The following is an 18,544-nucleotide window of genomic DNA, read 5'->3' as shown; positions in this document are numbered from 1 at the left end:
AAACAATATTGAACTGTATTATCTCTGAACCAACACTGCAATCTTTGCAAGGATTGGAGCTTGAACAAAACTTCTAAACAAAAGACTTAGCGGTACAGAAGTATAATCCCACATCGTCGAGGAGAAAACAAAAATTATTGACAAGAGTGTTACAAGAGAAGGTCGACGATGAAGTTAGAACATACTTACCTGGACGGGGTCAATGGTTGATCAAGAAGGACCATGGCCTAGGTTAGTGACTTCCATTGCACTTAGGAGGGGCACTTGCCTAAGATCTACCCAAGTGGTGGAGTCTACGTCATAATTTGTGATAGAGGGGGTATGCGTTCGCGCGGCCCCTGCCAATTTCATCTTAAAATTTTTTGGTTGTGATTTCCAGTCTTAGGTTCTTTCTTTCTCTTTACTTGTTTTGGTTGCGAGACTCTTTGATTATTATGCTACTACTTCACATAATGAAGGCAATTCAAGATGTAGGTATGTACATATTATCTTCACATTGAAGGTCATTTTCAAGTGAAATTGGACATTGAAGTTAGTATATGTGACCGAAACTATAATATTATATCTCAAAATGATTGGTGATTAAAGAATACTACTTTTGCCAGCTTAATTCAAGAAACAAAATGAAAATTGTTTGACCTAATCTCATCTTCATGTGTTTGTTTTCATGTTTGTCTCGGTTCTTCATATCAAGTAGAAGATGGATTTGTCAAGAATCAGTCTTCGTCCATTAAGGCTTACAGATGTAGATGATTTCATGGTATGGGCAAGTGACGAGAGGGCGGTTAGGTTTTCCAAGACGAATCCTTTTACCTCAAAAGAAGATGGATTTAGATACTTGAAGGACGAAATCATGCCTCAACCATGGCGAAGATCAATATGTTTGGATGATAGATCGATTGGAATAATATCTTTATATCCGGGATGTGGCCAGTATATATGTAATGGAAATATGGGTTATGGGTTAGCTACTCAATATTGGGGACAAGGGATAATGACAGTGGCTGTGAAAATGGCATTGTCTTTAGTGTTTTCAGAGTTTCCATTGATTGAATGGATTCAAGCTTTGGTTGGGAAAGATAACAAAGCTTCTCAGAGGGGTATTAGAGAAGGTTGGGTTTGTGAAAGAAGGACTAATGAGGAGATATTTGGTTCTTAAAGGAAATACTTTAGATGTTGTTTGTTATAGTTTCTTATCTACTGATTTTGTGATTTGATCACTTGTTGTGAGCTTTAATTTAATAGATTTTGTGTGCTAAAACATGTTTTGTTGTTGTGATGAGCTCGGGCAGTCTGAGTACATTACTCGGGATAACCTAATTTCAGAATGTCAGACTTTATAGTCCAACATCTCCGAAGGAGAAACTAACGATACTTTATATCCATTGCACTGAGGATGGGCCGCGGATAAGATCATAAACTCACCTAAGTCTCATAGTTTGTGTTAGAAAGGGTACGCCCCAACCCCTACCCGTTTCTAAGATATAAAGCTATGAGACTAAAAGAAATTCACCGGCATGTATGGACTTATATAACGACAAGTAACGACAATACATTCATAAATATTTTTTTTTGTTCTTGAATGATCAATAAGCATTTCACATGTCTCTATAATATCATGTACATCTTTGGAGAGAAAAACACTAAGGTGGCTTTCCACTAAAATATCCCAAACAAATAAGAACAATTATATAATAAGAAAAATACACAACCTCACATGTACACATCACTAAAAGCCATCTTTTTCGTATTGACAGGGGACATCGTCCAACCCTAAAGAAAAAACAATTACTAATTTTTTTTCTAAACGAATCATTACGTTATATGTCACAAATAACCTATAGAGGATGAAATTATATTTAACATTTATAAAACATTGTTACGTCATGTAGAAATAATACATCCAATAGTGCCATAGAACAAGAACCCGGAATATAATGATACTAGGCATAATCCCCGCCCTACGGGCGGGGAAATGCCTTTTAAGCTAAATATAGAAGCGATATTTGAATATTTAACTTTGCTCTTTTTCTCTGCTTTTAATATTTTCTCATTGTAATTTTTTACTTTTCAGATCGTCTAAATATATGTGTACTATTCTAGAAGTATAAGACGTAATTATCTTAAGGTATTTAAGGTTTAATTTGAGCCTACAAAACCATTTGACGTTCTTAAATCTGTTAAGAAAATATATTTTTCGCTACCGCGATGCTCATTACAACATAAATGATGAAATTTTTCCATACCATTGCTTAACGAACGTACTTGATTTACCACGTGTATCTGAATCAACATCGACCGTGTCCTATCAATCCACCATATACAAGAAAATCACGAAACTGTATCAAACTTATTCAAAAATATGAAAAACAATTTACATCGAAGTAAATAGAAATGTTCATTTTCATCAGATTATCTTGTTTGACATATAATGATATAAGTATGTTAGGATTCTGATTAAAAATTTAAAGATCAAAATACCTGAAATCGAATAACATTTATCCATTTGTTACCTGTGGAGTATTTTTTTTTTTTACTAAAAGGGAAAGATAAAATAAGTTTTTCAGCATAAAAGATCGAGTTAACGCAAGATGCTAATTAAATGAAGTTCTTAGACCGATGTTGTTAGTCCTATTTATCCACCCTATAGATGAAAATCACAAATTTTGATCTAATATATGCAAACTAAGATGCACAACCATGACGATCAAAGTAAACAAAACTATTTGTTGTGTTAAATTATCTTGTTTGACATATATACGCAAACTAATATGAACAACCATGACGATCAAATAAAAACCTAAATCTAATTGTTACTTAATTAGGTCGAACTCCTGAAAGTGTCATATGTTCAACATAAAACAAAACACCAACAACATTTATAGTAGCTTCATTTAACGTTGTTCATGATTCAAAATCTCTTTGTGGTATTTCAACACACAGTTCGTGACATTTACCCATTCACCACAAAATGAGTAAAGATTGAAGATAGAATGTTGAATATAAATACTATCATTAAAAATAATCAATTTATGAACATGGGTTTGAATATATTGCACTTGTTTAATACATCTAAAACAGCAAAAGGGAATGTATAATTATTAGGAAAAACTGAGTTTTTAACTATATGGATGTAAATGAAAATGATGTTTTAAGTTAATTAGAGTGAGAGAAAGATCGAATGAGAGGGTTACAAATAAAAACAAGGATAGAACATGAGAAAGATATAAACTACAAATGGAATTATGCAAGAACGACTTATGAGAAAATATATTTACCTGGTAAGTTGGTTTATCATGAATAAGCTCTATGTAAACCAAAATTACAGTCAACGGTCTAAAGAATGAACAAACTAATTTGCATGTAACATTTAATCAAGGAAATTCCAACCATAAGTTCAAACAAATGGCTAAAAATTGAAGAAGAACACGTACTGAACTTAATTTGTGGCAACTCCATAACTAAACTGATTAATTTCTTCGGAGGGGATGATAATAAGTGAGAGTTTCAGATAAACGAAAAGTAATGAAGAAGCTTGCAGGGAAAGAAAGAAAAAGGTTGCGAAAGGCGATGAATTGAGAAATTACAATGCGGGAGAACCTTGTAGGGGTGTCTTTTAATTTCTTCGCAAGAGATGCACACTCTTGATTAAAGAACAAATGATATCTCTAGTGATTCTCCTATAACAGATGGCTTACCCAGTTTTAGTTTCTACCTTTTACTTGGCAAGCTCCTAATTTTTAAAGTTTCAAGGAATCTAATGCTTGCCACATTTTCAACTTTAACAAGTTCATAGGTCTTGTCAAGATAATTTTCAATGTTTCCGTACTTGTTGCTCATTTTGCCAAGGTAATTTTGAATGTTTCCGTACTTGGTGTTCTTTTTTCCTAGACTATATTACAAAACAAAATGGTCTAAAACAACAAGAAGAAAAAGCTTAGTATAAGAAATTTTAATTGCTTTTGTTGTACATAACAATTTCGCTAAACAAAGAGTCTCACTCACACGGTAAGATGGGTCTAAGATACCACTACCAACCTGGATAATCCTGTAACGGTAGGAAAACAATGTTTAGTATAAGGAATTTAAAGTGCAAAAAAGCAAAAAAAAAAATATCATATCTTCTTTATGTGGCGGCTAAGTTTACCTCTACAAAATTTCAAGTAACTGGCCACACACTCTATCGTCTTCCCGTTGTACATCTTAGTAATTGAATCCTTCTCTACGAGTTAAAGTGGTAAGCCTAGTGGCGGAGGATATTAACAAACATATTTAATCTTTAAGTTAAAAAATGATAACTCAATTCGAATTGAAAATCTTGATATGTACTTCACTGATAGGATCTCTATTTTTCTTATCTGCATACTTCAACTGTAACAAAACAAGAAGCTGAAGGATTTGGTGCCAAGAAAATCGAAGAAAGAATTGTCATGCATGCAATGAATCAAAGACCAATTTATTTCACGAGAGAAAGGAGAAATAGAAATTGTTCACTTGTTCGTAATTTTTTGTCATTCTAAATTGGCGATGAAGAAAGTTATGTTAGTGTGACTTTGAATACTTGTAAATTGTGTTTAATTTTGAGGAGAAATGGAGTTGGGTCCCGAACTCTCGGATTTACAGATTTGGGATTCATGAGAGAAAAAAAGGAGGAAAAACCAAAAAATGATGACAACGTGGGAACTTGATTTGTGAGAAATAAAAATAGTTCACCTGTTGGTCATTTTTTGTCATTATAAACTGGTGATGACGACAGTTTTGTTAGTGTAACTTTGACTACTTGAAAATTATGTTTGATTTTGAGGAGAAATAGAGTTGGGTTTCAAACTGGGATTTACAGATTTGAGATTCATGACGGAGGAGAAGAGGAAAAGATAAAAAACCAAAGAGTTGTGACAACGTCGGAATTTGATTTGTGAGAAGTGAGACATTTGAGAGAAATGAAGGACCTATACGGTTGGATTTTACTCGAGGTGGCGTATTATATGGTGTGATTTATGAAAGTCGGAAAATAGAGACATTAGTCTCGCAGCATAAGAGTTAACTCGATCAAACATATGTAATTTTTTAGGATTTTTAGTTCATATCATGTTATACATGGAAATCAATTATTATTTCAAGGTTCTTACGAGTTAATTAGTATTAATTGTACGACAACCTCTTAGTATTCTCCTGTAGAATTTTTCACATGAGTTGGAAGCCTTGACCCTATTTTCATTATTTGTTCATGCACCAACAATGAAATTTGTAATTCATCGATTAAAAATTCATCTAGATCTTTTGACTCTTCAATATAGCATTCGCCATAAAAGGGATTTGGAGTTATTGATATAACAACTTTCCATCAGAACATATTTAATTTTTTCACTTCGAAATTTTCCCAAACAGACTGTGCAAAGATAGAAAGATGTAGTGAGAAATTTCAAATGAAGTTTTATATATGAGAAATTTCATATGAAGTTTTATATATTCTAAAATCCAAAGAAGCTAATTAAAATGGCCGGTGTTTCAAGATGAAAAAAACAAAGGGAGAAATAGACAAATTGGAATAAAATTTGATATAATGTGGGAGGAGTAAGTAGATATTAAAATGAGAAATAATTACAGTGAAATTAAACTAAGGGAGAAATAGACAAATTAGGATAAAAAATTGATATAATGTGAGAGGAGTAAGTAGATATTAAAATGAAAAATAATGGAAGAGGGAGAGATAAAGATGGAGGGTTAATAATTATTAAGAAATTAAAAGTACTTTAATTCATGTCCTAATCACATAATCACATATCATAGTTCCAATCATATTAATTTTGTCCCAATCACATATCCTAGTCGCATTCTTTTGTATTAATTGTGTCCCAGTCACAAGGATCTGTTTTGTATAATAGATAATTACATAAATGCACCAACCATTGATTGACATTAAACATTAATTATAACCACACAAGTATCTTTTATTTTCTTAATCCTCCTATAAAGTTTGTAGACATCTAGTGGTTCTTTGTCTGGTTGAATAAAGAAAAATGGATTTATCAAGAATCACAATTCGTCCATTTAAACTGTCTGATATAGACGATTACATGGAATGGGCAAGCGATGAAAAAATGATCCAAGATTCAAAGATGAAAGCTCCCAAATCCAAAGAAGATGGTCTTAGATATCTAAATGAAGTTGCAATTCCTCATCCATGGTGTAAATCTATATGTTTAAACAAACGTTCGATTGGATTGATCATCATATATCCAGGATCTGATGAATTTATATGTAGAGGTGAATTGGGTTATACTTTAGCAAGTTCATATTGGGGAAAAGGGATAACAACTTTAGCTGTGAAAATGGCTCTTTCTTCAGTTTTTATCGAATTCCCAAAGATGGAGAGGCTTCAAGCTTTATGTAATTCAGATAATATAGCTTCTCAAAGGGTATTGGAGAAAGCTGGTTTTCTTAAAGAAGGTTTAATGAGGAAATATATAGTCATCAAAGGAACAACTATGGATACTATTTGTTATAGCTTCTTATCTACTGATTTAGTTCCTTAATTGCGAACCATTTACTACTATGTATCTGTTTGATTTGTGATGTCTAGTTGTTAACTATGTATCTACTGATTTGTGATGAAATATCAGTGTCTATTTCTTGTAAATCCAAATAATGTGAATTGATTTGGGGGCATCTTTAAGTCGAGCAGGGTGAAGACCAGACGATTTCGGTCTGTTTACGAATACCATATTTTTAAGTCCCACACCGGAAAAGGGAGACTACAGATCATAGTTTGTGTTAGAGGGGGTACGCGTTCGTGTGGACCCTGCCAATTTCTAAGTGAAGGTGAAGCTGAATGAACTTTATTCTGTTCTTTCTGGCTCTATTATCTATTTGCAGTTGACATCCCTTTTGGGGTTGTCATAATGTGCAGTTTCGTGGGGTCTCGTCATTTTCATCTACGTAGTTGTAATAGCTCTCCCAATGTGATAGATACTCTACATGGATGAACTGAATTGATTTAGGTTCAACTGGTTTAACGAGTTCATTTACAGTTCCAATAGAATAATCCATATACAAGAGAGTATTGTTTCACAATGAATCAAATCAATGTATGCAAACATTCATAATAGTAAGGCATAACTAGAGCGTCAGTTGATATAATCCCACACAGTCGAGTTTGAATGAGCATGGAAGTTGGAAACTGTAATAAAATCATATTAGATAGAATGAAGAAAGCATACCTTTCTCGGCCTTTTGGCTAAGATCAAGTGTAGTATCTGTTCTTATCAGTTTAATATCTGATATGTGGTCCATTGGATTACACGATATTAAATTAATTTTTTTCATGGGGGAGAGTCCACAACAGTAGCTTGCTGCTGGGGCTCTCATGTGTCGCTTTTGCGTTGCACTATTGCGTTAGCCTGGCACACCCCCCTACCAATGCTCAATTATCAATGTATTGGACTATTGTATCTTGTTTACCACATCATATTAATAATTGCACTTAACTTTCGATTTGTTGGATCGTATAAATAATGAAAATGGTTCTACTGTCTGGACGCCAGAGAAGAAAGGTTAACACCACACGCCACTCTCTTTTAAAGGAACCTATACAACATACCACTATGACATATGCCAGGCCGACTGTTGCGCTACAAGGTATCTTTCATTTACGTGCACACTTGGTAAGGTGGACAAGTACTCCATCTACGATAGGGAAGTTTCTATTTAACTATTCCCAGAAGGAAACAACAATCTTTCAACCAGAGATATTTGTTCGTATAAATGACGTTCACCTTCCTCTTCCAGACTTGAATTCAAAAGACACTTTCCATCGCATAACATACAGAAGCTTCTGCCCCCTTCGACCTATGTACTCAAATGCAATCCTAGCACACGTCGCGCATAAACTTCTCCAAGAACATGGTCGTGACACCAGGCAGTCCAACCCATTACCAAGTCCTAGTTAACTTCAAGATTTCATACTTTACACACATTGTTAAGGATTAATAAAGAAATAAAGACAGTTGAATTGAAAGGGTTGAACTGGAAATATAGTGGAAATACGTAGAAATGGAGAGGATTTCGTGCACTTGTAATATGCCTCTAATTTCATCCCAGCCAATGGGCTTTAAATTAGGTTCCCAGGCCAGTACTACAAATTAACCTGTAAACATACCATTTATATAATAATTTTACACAAATTCAATTATTATTTACATACTAATTGAAGAACATTTAAACTGAAATGAAATTAGTCTGAAAAGATTGTTACGGAAAGAAGACCATTCATGCATTTTATTTTAGATGTTATAAAGGCGAGTCTTTAAACTAATAATAAGTAAAAGATAGAGTAGACACTTGCTTTCCAAATTATAGGATGTTATCATGCTTATTAATTCTTGCATTTATTTATGGTGTATCAACATCCCATTGAATCTGATGACTTTGGAGTCCATATGAAAAAAAATCCAACTAGCATACACATTACTAGGCCACAAAAAATTTTGAGAAATAAAATTTTTCTATAAAGTTGGTCAACTGAAATTGATTTTTTTTTATTTCTGTTTGTTGTTATAGGGTTTTCAATGTTAGGAATTAGAAAATTAAATTTTTAGAAGATCCAATAAAAGAATTTAGAAGAAACTTTTATAAACTTAAACAAATTCTTTTTAAAGATCTAAATCCTAAACCCTTTAAGTGGTTCTTCTTTTCTTCATCTTCTTCTCCAAACTTTGTTTTTTTTAACCACTAAACCCTAAAACACATGAAGAACAAACCTAATATGTTTAAAAGTGATGAAAAATATGTTTTAAGACTCTAAATTAGATTTCGAAAGGGATAGAATGTTTTACATCTTTGGGAGAGGATTAATAGATGAAGAAACTTGCTCCGGACGTCCCATGCATGAAAGATGTATTAAGACCTTCGATAGATTTTGTTTCATGATTTCTAAGTTTTAAATATTTTTTCCTTCTTTATCTCTCTAATTTTATTTCTTATTTTAGAGAAATAAGGGTGTAGGGTTGGAGATTTGGGGAAGATAAGTAAGAGAAGTGATGGAGATGGAAGAACAAAGAAGAAGAAAGAGGTGGAAAAAACTTAAAAGAAAAAAAAAATTACTTAAAAGTTAAGGGTTATTTCCCATATGGCCCCCGACTTTGTGACCAGTTTTCTGCCTAGCCCCCTAGATTAGCAAAAATACCCATATGACCCCATTTTTCCGTTATCTTTAACTTTTCGTTACTCTCTCTCCTCCATCTCATTTCCTCTCTCTGCCACATCATTTGACCACGCCACATCATCATCTTCTCCGGTAGGGGTCGCCGGTCGGAAAAATTTCCGGCCGGCGACCTTCAAACTTTAAAAAAAAATTATTTTCTCTCTCCTCTCTCTCTCAAAATTTTTTTTTTATTTTTTTCTCTCTCTTTCATTTCTTTCTCTCTCTAGATCTGGTTCTTCAAGAACCAGATCTGGACCTTCTTGAAGGTCTGATCGGACCTTCAAGAAGGTCCAAAACAGACCTTCAAGAAAGTCCGATCAGACCTTCTTGGAGGTCTGAAACAGACCTTCTTGGAGGTCCGATGAGACCTTCAAGAACCAGATATGGCGTGATAGGTGACTTGGCAAAAAAAAGGAGAGAGAGACAAAAAAAAAAAAACTGGAGAGAGAGAGAGAGGAGAGAGAAAATAAAAAATTTAATGTTTGAAGGTCGTCGACCGGAAATTTTTCCGGCCAGCGACCCTTGCCGGAGAAGATGATGATGTGGCGTGATAGGTGACTTGGCAGAGAGAGGAAATGAGATGGAGGAGAGAGAGTAACGGAAAGTTAAAGATAACGGAAAAGGGGGGCCATATGGGTATTTATGCTAATCTAGGGGGCTAGGCAGGAAATTGGTCACAAAGTTGGGGGCCATATGGGAAATAACCCAAAAGTTAATTTTGTAAAAAAATTTTTGTATTCCCTAGACAAAAATATTCGCTCGAAATTTTACAAAAAAACATGGATTCCCTGTAGAATTAATTACAAAAAGTTTTTTTTTTGTTCCCCAAAACCGCGCCCATATTACTACTCAACCCAATTGAGTTCCAGTAAACGACATCTATAAGAAGGTACTGAGAATCCTTCAATGAATTAAACTAAAAACTATCGATTACCTTATACAAGTTTGAGACATTTTAGAAAGTGAAGGGTAACCCAATCAACAATCATAACCACAAATAAACACAACACTGAACAATATCATCTCTCAACCAATACTACAATCTGCGCAAGGATTGGAGCCCAGCAAGACTTCTTCACGAAATAGTAGGGTGCACATTTGATTCGGTGAATGGATATGTTTGATGGATAATCGAACAAAACCATGTATTGATGTTTTTTTTTATATATTTTATATATAGAAATATGTGACGGGAACGACAGATGGTGGAAGATTTTTAAGTTAATTTCATCAAAACATCAGAACTGTAAGTTTCTCAAAACTCTAATTTTATTCAATCAATTGAAATGATTACAAACTCTAGCTTTTATAGTAGAGATTAGAGTTAGTTATTGTGTTAACAGAAATATAACAAACATTTAACAAACTTGAAGATTAGTTAAAAATCTAACTAACTTCTTTATTTCTTGCAGGTGTGCCTCTAGAGTATATGTTGGTGTCTTCAGAGAATAGACTAGCTGGGCTTTGACTTGGTCTATGATAACCTTGACTTTGACTAACAAAATACCAATTGAGAAAACCCTAGAATCATTCTTTTCTTCTTCTGGTTGTTCTCAGCCGAAACCCTAAGTTAACATCCTCCCTCAAACCGATGGGGAAGAAGGATGATGAACCATTAGTTTGCTTCTTAGTTTGTGAAATAGATCAAAAGAAAGTCCCTTTGTAAAGATATCGGCTAGTTGATCTGATGTAGAGACATGATGAACAACAACCGAGCCATCAGTTACCAAGTCTCGAACATAATGGAAATCAACCTCGATGTGCTTCGTTCTTGCATGAAATATTGGGTTAGAAGCAAGGTATTTGGCGCTAATATTGTCACAATACAGCACAAAAGGCTTGATTAATGGAAGACGAAGTTCACTCATGAGGTAAGAGATCCAAACCACTTCTGTTGCTACCGATGATAGGGCTTTATACTCGGCTTCAGTTGAAGACCGAGCAACAGTAGCTTGTTTTTTTGAACTCCACGAAATAAGATTTCCCCCAAAAAACACACAATAACCTCCAGTTGATTTTCTGAAATCTGGGCATCCAGCCCAATCAGACTCTGAATAAGCTGTGAGAGTTGATAAATTTCCAGTAGAAATACTAATACCCGACCCCATTGAACCCTTTAGGTATCGTAAAATCTTCTTGACAATAATCATGTGTGTTGTTGTTGGTTTGTGCATAAACTGGGAGGCATAATTCACTGCAAAGGATATATCAGGACGAGTAAGAGTGAGATACTGAAGAGCTCCCACCAAGCTCCTGTATTCAGTAGGGCTGGATAATGCAGTGCCATCAGTAAGTGATACCCTCTGCCCACTAGAAACTGGTAATTTTGATGGCTTTGAATCAAGTAAATTTGCCTTTTGTAGCAATTGTAGAGTGTATTTCTGTTGAGTAAGGACCATATGTTTCTGTATAGGATCAGTTTTTACCTCTATACCAAGAAAATAGGACAGCTGACCTAAATCCTTCATTTTGAATGCTGAGCTGAGATCAGAGATTAATTTGTTGATCTGAATAATAGAACTACCAGTAAGGATGATATCATCCACATATAGTAAGAGTACTAGCATATCAGAGTTGCAGTGATAAACAAACATAGAGAGATCAGTCTTACTCTTTTGAAAACCATACTTGTATAGAAAATTGGCAAATTTGTTGTACCAAGCTCTGGGTGCTTGTTTCAAGCCATATAGAGCTTTGTGAAGATGGCAAACATAGTTCTCTTTACCTGGTTGAATGAACCCAGGTGGTTGAATCATAAAAACAGCTTCATCCAATGTGCCATGAAGAAAGGCATTGGATACATCAAGCTGTTTGATATGCCAAGAATTAGTTACTGCCACTGTCAAAATGAGTCTGATAGTATTGGCCTTGACTACAGGACTAAATGTTTCTTCATAGTCCACCCCTTCCTGTTGGTGAAAACCTTTGGCTACAAGTCTAGCCTTGTATCTCTCAATAGTACCATCACTCTTTTGCTTCAATTTAAAGACCCATTTGCAGCCTAGAATATTCATTTGAGAAGTATATGGAACAAGAGACCATGTCTCATTCTGTTGTAAAGCTAGATATTCTTCATTCATAGCCTTACACCATTCTTCACTCTTAGCTGCCTCCTTATAAGTTGAGGGTTCAGATGGTAGTTGAAGAATAGATAAGTAAGCCACATTAAGAGTGTGAGGTGATGAGAAATGAGCCACAAAATCACTTGGCAATTGCTTACTTTTGATTATACCATTCCTGCCTCTAGTTATAATCTGAGTAGTTGGTTGGCAATTCTGAATCAGCTGGTGGACTAACAGTAGAGTTAGGTGTCCCTGATTCATGAGAGGGTAAACAACTAGGCCCTGAACTAGCTGGTGTGCTAGGACTAATACTAGATGAACCTAGTTCAGGGTGATCAGATGAATTGAAGATAATAGAGGGTAAAGGTAATGATATATGTGGTTTAGTAACCTGATCACACCCAGACTGTTTCTCAGAGATGTTAGCATAAGAAAAATTGCTCTCATCAAAGGAAACATGTCTGGATATATATAGTCTCTTTGTAATAGGTTCATAGCACCTATAACCTTTGTGTTCATTGCTGTACCCCAAAAAGACACGTTTGATGCTTTTAGGACTGAGTTTATCCTTCCTTAACTCTCCTAAGTGTGGATAGCATGCACACCCAAAATTTTTTAAGACTGAATAGTCAGGAATCATGTGAAAAGGGACCTCAAAAGGTGAAACTCCATGAAGTGTCTTTGTTGGAATTCTATTTATGATGTAAACTGCTGTACTAAATGCATCAAACCATAAATGTTTGGGTAAAGAACAGTGAAAGGATAGAGTATTACCTAACTCAGTAATATGTCTATGTTTCCTCTCAGCTTTTCCATTTTACTGAGGGGTATATAGACAAGAACTCCTGAAAATAATGCCATTAGTATCCAAAAAGGCCCTGAAAGCACCTTTTTGTAATTCAGGTGCACCATCAGATTGAAAGTAGACTATTTTTTCTTTGAGAAGATTCTCATTGGTTGCCTTGAAATGGGTAAAGCATTTCACACTGTCTGACCTTGCTTTCATAGCATATACCCAACTATATTTACTGTAATTATCCAAAAACAGAATGTAATATTTTGCTCCATTTGGAGTAGAGATGGGTGCTGGTCCCCATATGTCACAATGTACCAAGTGTAATGGGGTATTTGTTGTAGTGGTGGATGATTCAAAGGTAAGCATTTGCTCTTTCCTAAAGCACAAGAATTACAGAAGTACTTATCACTAGTATCTGACAGTAGTATTTTATTCTCTTGATTTAACTGTTTTATAATACCACAATGAGAATGACCAAGCCTAGCATGCCATGTTTCATAAGAGGTTGCTGTTTGAGCTGTATGAGCTTCTATAGACCTAGATTGAAGAAAATCCCCTTGAACTTCAATAGGATACAAATTATTCCTAACAGGACCCTCTGCCAGAATTTTATGTGACCAAATGTCCTTAATATTATATCCCTAGGGCATAAATTCCACTGAAACTGAGTTGTCCTTTGTAAACTTTGATATAGACAACAAGTTCCTTTCTAGGCTAGGTACACACAATACTTTGTGAAGATCAAAAACACAATTTGAGGTAGAAAGTTTAGAAGTACCTGTACTGGAAATTTGTAGAAATTTTCCACTACCAACCATTACTGCCTCATTTCCTTTGTAAACTTGGGAAGAAGATAGATTTTCAGCTGAGTGGGTCATGTGGCTACTAGCTCCTGTATCAGCTAGCCAAGCTTGATCTTTAATAGTTGACTGAATAGATACAGTTAGAGTATAGCACTCTTCATGAGGAAAATATGAATTACAATCCTCAAATGTATCATCATGAATTTGTTCAATAGCAGTATAGCATTCTTCAAATATATCTTCATCCTCATTTGGTTTATCTTGAGTACAATCATAGATAACAGCAGTATTACATTCTAGAAGAGCTTCTTCTTCATAAGGGTATGAGTACAATTGTTCATCACTTTCCTTTTCAATTTTTTGATTAAGTTCTTCAGTATGATACCCTGTTTGAGGCTTATTTGGCTTATATCTGAAATAACAGACAGTTGCTACATGTCCCCATCTCTTACAAATTCCACATGGAACTGTGGAAAAATCAAAATCATCAGCCTTTTTATGTTGTGACTGAGAATTTTGAGTATTTGAAGATGAACCCACTATTTTAGCATATGCTTGATTCTTATAATAGGTTGGGGATGGTTTGTTCCTCATAATCTGTTTAGGAACTGATCTTCTAACATAGTATACTTCATGATCAGATTCTTTTGCAAGTAACCATTGCTCATGCTGAATGAGCCTAGATTTAAGTTGGGCTAAAGAAAGTAGCTCATTATTTGCCCTTAATGCAATGGTAAATTGATCATAGTCAGATGGCAGACCTTGTATTGATATTCTGACTAGCTCAGGATCACTAATTCTGTCATGAACAGAGATTAAAGCATCTGAAATCTGCTTTAATTCTCTTAAGTATTCAGAAATGGAAGCATTTCCCTTTTTAAGACTTTGTAATTTCCTCCTTAACTGATCCTTTTTGGATTCTAAACCTTCATTGTTTGTAAGTTCTAGATAGTCCCAGATTTCTTGTGCAGTTTGAAGTCCATAGATATCATAATAAATGGATTTGGAGAGAGTACTCTTAAGGTAAGATTTCACAAAACTCTCTCTACTTCTCCAAATCAGAAACTCAGGATTCACCTGTTCTATGCCATTAATTATTTTGATTTGAGCTGGTACTTCAATAGAACCATTTACAAACCCTAGAAGTTCATATGTACTTAACATTGTTTCAACTTGGTCTTTCCACATCAAATAATTGGTTTCATCTAGCTTTTCAGTTATGAAATTAGTAACAGAGGGTATAGGAGGAAGATTACCTGAATTGGCAGAAGACATGATGAGAGAAAAACCTTGCTTAGAAAAGAGGCCGAAAAAACAGTAAGTTGTTGATGATATATGTTGATTTTACTTTTGATTTTACTTGATTTTGATTAGAACTTGATTTTGATCTTGATTTTCCTCGATTTTGATCTTGATTTTACTTGATTTTGATCTTGAAGATGATAATTTTACTTGATTTTAACACTTCTTGCAATTTTGTTGTGATTTTGCGAGAAAATGGAGATGATGAAAGATTGCTGTTGAGTATAGATGAGAAACCCTAGAATGATCTAACCTGAAATCTGATACCATGTAAGTTTCTCAAAACTCTAATTTTATTCAATTAATTGAAATGATTACAAACTCTAGCTTTTATAGTAGAGATTAGAGTTAGTTATTGTGTTAACAGAAATATAACAAACATTTAACAAACTTGAAGATTAGTTAAAAATCTAACTAACTTCTTTATTTCTTGCAGGTGTGCCTCTAGAGTATATGTTGGTGTCTTCAGAGAATAGACTAGCTGGGCTTTGACTTGGTCTATGATAACCTTGACTTTGACTAACAAAATACCAATTGAGAAAACCCTAGAATCATTCTTTTCTTCTTCCGGTTGTTCTCAGCCGAAACCCTAGGTTAACAAGAACACTTGCATATTAAAAGAATCTCATAGAAAAAAAGCCCTAATTTTTGCTCATGGTAGAGATTTAACAATTCAGTCGGGTTTTAAAGTCCAATTTTTGTTATCGACGAAGTTTAGCCCTGTGTTTCGGTTATCCAACCGAACCAAACCGTTAAAGTATAGTTTGACAGATTGGTTCGAATCGAATTTTGTCGTAACCGAACTCTTCGAATCGGCTTGTGGACAGGGTCTAAAAGTGCGTACCGAACCATTGTACAAATGTAAGAAAGACTTACGGGTACTCAAGTATAGTCCCACATCGTCGAGGAGAGAAGAAAAACTATAAACAAGAGTGTTACAAGAGAAGGTTGACGATGAAGTTAAAACATACTTACCTGGACGGGGTCAATGGTTGATCAAGAAGGACCATGGCCTAGGTTAGTGACCTCCATTGCTGTAACGCCCCAAACCTTAGCAGTTGCCGATATTGTCCCCGCTTTAACCACCCAGGCCCAAGCCCACACGGGTACGGGGTTTTGTTCTTGGCGAAGGCACCACAAGCCTATCCAAAAGGCCTCGATACTTACTAAGCTTGAGCTTACACATATAGCCCAGTCTCTGGACACTCTTGTGAGCAATGTGGGACTATTACAATCCCCCACCCTCAGCGAAGAGCCGTCCTCGGCTCTGATACCATTTTGTAACGCCCCAAGCCTTAGCAGTTGCCGATATTGTCCCCGCTTTAACCACCCAGGCCCAAGCCCACACGGGTACGGGGTTTTGTTCTTGGCGAAGGCACCACAAGCCTATCCAAAAGGCCTCGATACTTACTAAGCTTGAGCTTACACATATAGCCCAGTCTCTGGACACTCTTGTGAGCAATGTGGGACTATTACAATCCCCCACCCTCAGCGAAGAGCCGTCCTCGGCTCTGATACCATTTTGTAACGCCCCAAGCCTTAGCAGTTGCCGATATTGTCCCCGCTTTAACCACCCAGGCCAAGCCCACACGGGTACGGGGTTTTGTTCTTGGCGAAGGCACCACAAGCCTATCCAAAAGGCCTCGATACTTACTAAGCTTGAGCTTACACATATAGCCCAGTCTCTGGACACTCTTGTGAGCAATGTGGGACTATTACAATAAAATGAAATAGCTGGGCTATATGTGTAAGCTCAAGCTTAGTAAGTATCGAGGCCTTTTGGATAGGCTTGTGGTGCCTTCGCCAAGAACAAAACCCCGTACCCGTGTGGGCTTGGGCCTGGGTGGTTAAAGCGGGGACAATATCGGCAACTGCTAAGGCTTGGGGCGTTACAAAATGGTATCAGAGCCGAGGACGGCTCTTCGCTGAGGGTGGGGGATTGTAATAGTCCCACATTGCTCACAAGAGTGTCCAGAGACTGGGCTATATGTGTAAGCTCAAGCTTAGTAAGTATCGAGGCCTTTTGGATAGGCTTGTGGTGCCTTCGCCAAGAACAAAACCCCGTACCCGTGTGGGCTTGGGCCTGGGTGGTTAAAGCGGGGACAATATCGGCAACTGCTAAGGCTTGGGGCGTTACAATTGCACTTAGGAGGGGCACTCGCCTAAGATCTACCCAAGTGGTGGAGTCTACGTCATAATTTGTGATAGAGGGGGTACGCGTTCGCGCGGCCCCTGCTAACTTCATCTTAAACTTTTTCAAAGTAGTGTATAGTTTCAAAAGGACACAGCTCTCTTTCTCAATTATAATTCAGACGGGGTATAGTCATCATCCTTTGTCATAGTTAAGTTGCATATGTAGAGAAAACTATGTCTCAGAATCACTTCATTTTCATGTACGAGAAAAGTTAAGTTGTTTCGTCTTTGAAATCGAATAATTTCCTTGTACTCAATGAAGTTGTTTTAGGCAATTCTAATGGCTCCCAACGTTGTAGTTCTTCGTGGATTTAACGTAGGTTGTCTATCCACATTGTTCCACTCAAGAGCAACAATCCATAGTAGGAGGAAGTCATGTTAGAAAATTAATCAAGTCGATCAATGAAGGCATTCAAGACGTAATAAACTTGAGCCGCCTACCGGTTGTTGAAATAGTCCCACACAGTTGAGTTTGAATGAGCATGGTAGTTGGAAACTATTACAAAACAGTATCAAATAGAATGAAGAAAGCATACCTTTCTCGGCCTTTTGGCTAAGATCAAGTGTAGTATCTGTTCTTATCAGTTTAATATCTGATATGTGGTCCATTGGATCACACGATATTAAATTAATTTTTTTCATGGGGGAGAGTCCACCACAGTAGCTTGCTATTGGGGCTCTCATGTGTCGCCTTTGTGTTGCACTATTGCATTGGCCTGGCACACTCCCTACCAATACTCAATTGTCAACGTTTTGGATTGTTGGTGCTTGTTATCCAAGTCATATTGACCAAAGGAATGCTCAAATAATAAACCAGATGAATTTAAAATGCTTGCTTCATAATCTTCGGCCTACAACTCTTTTGGTTAGTGTTTATTATCTTCTACATCTTTCATTATTTTTTTTGGTTATTATCATCCATTTATTTGATGTTTCGTACTCTTTTGGTTTCATATTGGTAATCATCTTTCATTCATTATATAATGAAGCTGCATCCATTTTGGTCGTTATCATCTTCAGCGCCAACACAAACCACACCACCACAATGGGCGGAGCTACATGGTTGCGACAGGGTTAGATTTCAATTATGAAGTATAAAAGGTATGAATTTGCAATAAGGTTGTGAGTTGGGAGACTGGAACTCATGACCTGTTAGGTGGAGAACCCAACATTGGACCATCTAAGG

The 18,544-nt window shown here is 35.9% G+C and overlaps 3 non-coding genes across 3 annotated transcripts; all 3 read left to right on the top strand.

Moving 5' to 3' along the window:
- The first annotated feature begins 181 nt into the window (after nucleotides 1–181).
- Nucleotides 182–341, top strand: LOC147570147 (U1 spliceosomal RNA). The gene has a single exon (XR_015231686.1). It is a non-coding gene; the product is annotated as a U1 spliceosomal RNA (small nuclear RNA).
- Nucleotides 342–7,216: 6,875 nt separating this feature from the next.
- LOC147570146 (U2 spliceosomal RNA) lies at nucleotides 7,217–7,414 on the top strand. Its single transcript, XR_015231575.1, has one exon. It is a non-coding gene; the product is annotated as a U2 spliceosomal RNA (small nuclear RNA).
- Nucleotides 7,415–17,890: 10,476 nt separating this feature from the next.
- Nucleotides 17,891–18,088, top strand: LOC147570145 (U2 spliceosomal RNA). Its single transcript, XR_015231569.1, has one exon. It is a non-coding gene; the product is annotated as a U2 spliceosomal RNA (small nuclear RNA).
- The last annotated feature ends 456 nt before the right edge of the window (nucleotides 18,089–18,544 follow it).

Source organism: Eschscholzia californica, unplaced genomic scaffold (genome assembly GCF_041429995.1).
Source record: "Eschscholzia californica isolate CP2 unplaced genomic scaffold, dmEscCali1.0.p SCAF_1, whole genome shotgun sequence".
Classification (NCBI taxonomy): Eukaryota; Viridiplantae; Streptophyta; class Magnoliopsida; order Ranunculales; family Papaveraceae; genus Eschscholzia; species Eschscholzia californica.
This window is presented reverse-complemented; position numbering and strand designations above follow the sequence as displayed.